A 5722-nucleotide genomic window follows, 5' to 3' on the forward strand; every position below is an offset into this window, starting at 1 on the left:
TCCACCACCCAGTATGGAAAATCAGCATGGCTTCAGCCCCACAAACACTCACCTAAATGCACACAAGATACACTAGTAAGCATACAGTCACCTTAACATCAGAGAAACAATGAGGTTAAACTGGTATTTGTGAGACCTTAAATCTAGTGGTGATTCTGGTGCCCACAACCCCACAATCTTTTCCTTATAATGAAACTGCATATTGATCTAAGTGCAAGTTCTGTTTCAATCTTTATTGTGTTGTAAAAAAAATAATTTTGGCACCCATTCACTTGCATTGTAGGGACATATTTTTCTATAAATCATAATTTGTGTTCTGCAAAAAAAGAAAGTCATACACATCTGGAATGGCATGAGGGTGAGTAAATGATGAGAGAATTAAAATTTTTGGGTGAACTATCACATTAGCTCCCCTCAAAAAAAAAAAACTAATTGTAGGTGCATGATGTCCCTTTTTGAGCATACAGGAAATGGAATTTACTGAAAAACAAATGCATTTATTTTTCTCTTTTGAATTAAATGTGCTGGAACACCACTACATATTGTTTTGGCCCAATTTAACCCCTCCCTCTATCTAGACAAATTTACCAAAACACAACTGTTCCTATAATATAAAACTGCACACAGAGAGAGATACACATGCAGGCAATTAGCAGTTTCCTTGAGGCCAAGAAAACTACTTAAGACTCCAGAGAGATTTTTTCAACATTCAGAGGAGAGAAAAGTACGATTAATCATTTTGGGAATAATTTACTAATTTTCTGTGAGAATTATAATGTATTCAAGTAAAAAAAAAAAAAAGAAAGAAAGAAATCTGTATGTAATGAGCATTTTAGTACTTCATAGGAACAAAGTATAACAAAATTAACAATGGAATGTTGCAAGTACGATAAATAAAAAGGTTCTCCCTAAAATCATGCTGCTTATATTAAGCCAAATTATTTATAACTCACCAAAACCTTTCAGCTCAAGTGCAAACTGCATTACAAGATGACAACACCATACTATTAAAATGTAGGCACTGCATTTTAGTCCCAAGGTAAACAGATTCCATGGGAGAGAATTAGAGCATTTTCAACATCTCTCTCAGCAGTTAGTTCTCAGACTCTGCTACTATCCCACCCCTTGTTCTAACCCTGCTATTATTTTCATATTTCCACCAAGAGCTGTCACTGCCATGACCAAACCCTATGTTGGAAAAGCATCTCATTACTGCATTCTGATGACAGTCTGGCAAGTCATGTATACCATTTGACTATATGTGTGGGTGACTTTGTAAAATAATCATTCTTATATGAAACGGTGTAAAAGGGGATGCAAAGACAGATGGAACTATAGGGTAACCAAGACACTTTAAGATAAGATCCTTCAGAAAATGCAATGTGCACCTGATTGGTTGCATTGATACTGTGTATCAGCGCTAAGCCTAACCTCTAATTATTGAGATATATAAAAAAATAAGAAAAGCCCTTTTATGCATATACTTCAGTATAATCAATTGTAATACAGTGCAGATGGTGATAGCATAAAAAATTATATAACTGTTGAAAACTGAAGATCTTATCTATGCTAAAGCTTCCTTTATACCATAATCATAAGTTGTCCACCCCTGGCCTTTATTCAATGGGAGGCCTTTCTTGTAAAGAGTGGGTGTTGCTTGTACAGTTGTACAAACTCATCACCCAAATAACTATACAATGTATGAAACATGCTGATAAGCACATCCATAATGGTGTGAATATAGCCCCAATCTGGTCTACGATGCTTTCTGCTGTGATTACAGCAGATTTAAAAGCAAGGCTTTTGCTGCATGACATCTAATTCTTCAATGCAGACACCCGTACTTCTTCATGCATATTTATGAGGAAGTCTCAGTGGAACACAGTAACCACTCAGTAGGGATCCTACAATACACAGCACTTCAGCACCACAGTGCACCACAAAAAGAGAGCCTTTCAAATGCCGCAATCTCCACATTTCCATCAGCAATTATTTTTACTTGCTAGTTTTCTGCCCTGAGTAACAAACACTTTGCTTTTGTGCAAAATCACTATTTACATTTCACCCGAGAGCAAAGCATTGCTACACGTCTCCAGTTTTTCATTCTTTCTTTCTTTCTTTCTTTCTTTTAAAATGGTAGCTCTACTTTGACAGGTGGCTATGTGAAAAAGTAATGATTAAAAAGTGTACATTTAATTCACAATAAGATAATACTGAGTAATAGTAAGTCAATTTCACACTGTACAATTTTGGCAACAGTTTTGTTGTCTCAGTGATAAAAAAAAATTATCTTGTCTTAGCGATCAAAGACTGCCAATTTTGCTCTTAGTGTGACATGTTCACCAACTAAATTCCGGTGCTGTCAGAAACGTATGTGTTCAAGTTTTGCAGTGTGACTGCTCCTGTGAGGGCCTGATGAGATAAATCACTCAGTCAATGCTGTCACTCAAGAACTTCGGGACCAAAGTCTTGGCTACAATGTGTATCGTACAAGCTGACATAATGTCAAGTAATGTCTAAGAAGACATATTAAATATTAAGATATTAAAGGACAGTAAAAATTGTACAGTGTACAATCGCATTAACTTACGTTTAAGAAAAAATGACAGTATAATACTCAAGAAGTATGGCAAAGAGAGCAGGGTTGTGATCTCTATAACTTTTACCTTAACTGCAACCTCTCTATAATTGTAACCTTAAATTAACAGCCCAGATCTGTGTGTGAACACGTTTCCATTGAGAGCACTGTTCGTTTCAATCAATCTGCTGCTATACATAACATTATCTCCACCCACCCAGAGCAGTAATAGGATCTTCTTTATTATCTGCAAGAATAATATCAGGTATGTGTCTTTCCCAGTTTACAAGGGCATTATCTGACAATATCTGTGCTTACAAAAACAATGCACTTCATCAAATGTTGTTAAACCGTTCAACCCTGAACCAGGAGCCGAGATATACTTTTATAAAACAAATAAAACATCTATCCTGAGAGAGAAATGTATTTCTTTTTTATCATCAACTGTGGAAACATGAACAGCACCAACGGTGCCACTTAAACATAACTGAACACGCTTGAACTACCCTTCGGCATGTCTGAAATGTCATAAGGGGAACAAAGGGGACAATTCTGTTTGTTCCTACACAACTTTATGTTGATTAAGGCAGTATTTTCAGTAAAGCTGCTTTGAAACGATATGTAATGGGCCAAGCGCTTTCACAATAAACTAACTTGAATTGACTTGACAGCTGTAAGGTGTGGAAGGCCCGCAAGGAAACTGATGCATAAAATATGCCAGTGTGTGGGATGAAGATAGAAATACATGATGGATGACAAAGTGTAAACACATACATGGGGATAGTTATGAAATTAAATAAGAGAATGTGTGAGATAAATTAAGAAAGATTTTTGTGGGAGAGAATATATATATATTTTTTTTACTGAGATAATAATTATTCAGAGGTATGTTTGATTTTACCACTACAAAGGTTTTGTTTTGTCTTTACTTTCTTTTTTTTTTTTTGCATTGTCACCTTTGCCATGCTACATGACAATTTTTCATTTATCTGGCTTTAAAAACACATATTTTAGCCCGATCAGACAGATGTACTAGCTGCAGTTTAAGGAAGACTCAGCGAAACATAGAGGCGTAACTGTTGGGGTTGGGTGTCGCTGACGGTGGGGGGTCTATGTCGGGGAGGTCTGTTGGTTGTGCTCACCGGCAGCCTTAGAATGGCTCCCAGCCCTAGAGAATAGTGTATATTCACAATAATTTTATTTACTGATCTATATGTATTATTATAATTACTATTATTATTATTATAAATACAGTGCTACCACTACTCCTACTACACCTATTATTATCATGAATGCTGTTTGTTGCCACTGCTACCGTTACTATCGCTACTATTTTTATCTTTGTTATAATTATTATTATTAGTATGAATACTGCCTCTACTTCTACTACAATTCTATTACAATTACTATGAATATCTCAATATTGCATCTATCTAAATCTCTAAAATATCCCATTGCTTAAACTTACCAATGTACCTGCATACATCACTAGATCGATATATTTATATTTAGCTTTTTTTTTGTCGTGTTTTTTTTGTTTTTGTTTTGTTTTTTGCTGGTTTTTGTTTTGTTTACTTTGTGTGTGCTCCATGTACGTCTTTCTTTCTTTTGTATGTGTATATAATTCACTGATTTTTTTATCTTGTATAAACTACAATGTTTTGTTAACTTGCAAAAAAAAAAAAAAAAAAAACATATTTTAATTTGTTATGTAAATGACAAGATGCTGTGTAGTCCCCTAGAGGGATGAATAATTTTAACACTAGAGCCATTTCCTGTAATAAGAAAGAAAATTTACATATATGGCTGTCTAAATGACAAAAAGCTAAAATGGTATACCATTTTTCTCTGAGAGCACTTTGACTAGTTATGCAACTGAGTGAATTATTTGATGCGAATTGTTAGTGCTTACAACAGCCTGGAACTAAAAAATATATCATGTAATTTTTTATTTTTTTTTTGTGGATGGGCGAGGGACATTAATCATTTAATAAAGAGAAAGAACAATCAAGATTACAAAATTCTTGACACTGAAAAGATGTTTTCAGATATGCAACAGCATCACATTGTACCACTCATAATTATAAACCTAAATGTTTTTTCTCCCTAGCAGATGTGTTTTCAAATGCAAGCACTGAGGAAGGTCACCTGTGACCAAAACTTTGTTCACTTTCAGTAAAATTGTACGTATCTCACATGTAGTAATTTATGTCTTTCTATGAATAGTGTGCGGGCTTCTTGTTGCATATGGATTATCAAATAGAGATATAAAAATTTGTTACTTTGTCAGACTTTTTTTACCGTGTTAACAAGATGCCAGTGCTAAATGTGGAGTATTCATCTTTATCTGTTTCTCAGATTTAACACCTGCCTTTGAAAGGAGCAAAATGGAAATACTTTATTAAAATAAATTATTTATAAATATTTAATGATAACTTATATATGTACTGCATGACTGTGAATGATGCAATCGAGTCTCCTTACACTCTAGAAATACTTGTTTTTTTTTACGAGATAAAATACAATTATATGGTTTCTATCCTTATAATCAAAAAAGTTTTTTTTTTTTTTTCATTGGATTGTAGCTTTTCAGTCATGCCCTCAGGAAAAAGGGTAAGTACACAGTTCATGTATACCTTTATTTTTTTGTCTGATTTTCAAATATATATACCTGTGTGTAATATATATATATGTATATATATATATATTATTTTTTTTTTTTTTTTGCTCCTTCAAATCAAATTTGTAGTTTTATTTACCAAAAGTGAGCTTTGGTTGCAGCTCTATATTGTTGAACCAACAATGGATCACAGTAATATTGGTAATAGTTACTACAGCTATGGAAACAGTCATGACTAGCTAGTTCATTTCTTCAATGATGCATCGTAATATGGTGGTTAAGCAGTGACTTTCATCATTGTTAAGGAAACACGGCTTAGAACTCTTAATATAGGATTTCATAAAATGTCTATGGAAGTAATGAATGGGAAAAATACTTTCGGAATCAAGACAGCTGCAAAAGTGGGATGGCACAGTTGTGCTGTACTGTTAAAAATTTGTCTCGAGACACCTGTGTTCTATAATATTTGTTGTGCCGCATCTAGGTTTTTTAGCTCAAGAACGCATTTGGTCTGATTGGCCCGA

The sequence above is a fragment of the Xyrauchen texanus genome, chromosome 13 (assembly GCF_025860055.1).
Source record: "Xyrauchen texanus isolate HMW12.3.18 chromosome 13, RBS_HiC_50CHRs, whole genome shotgun sequence".
Classification (NCBI taxonomy): Eukaryota; Metazoa; Chordata; class Actinopteri; order Cypriniformes; family Catostomidae; genus Xyrauchen; species Xyrauchen texanus.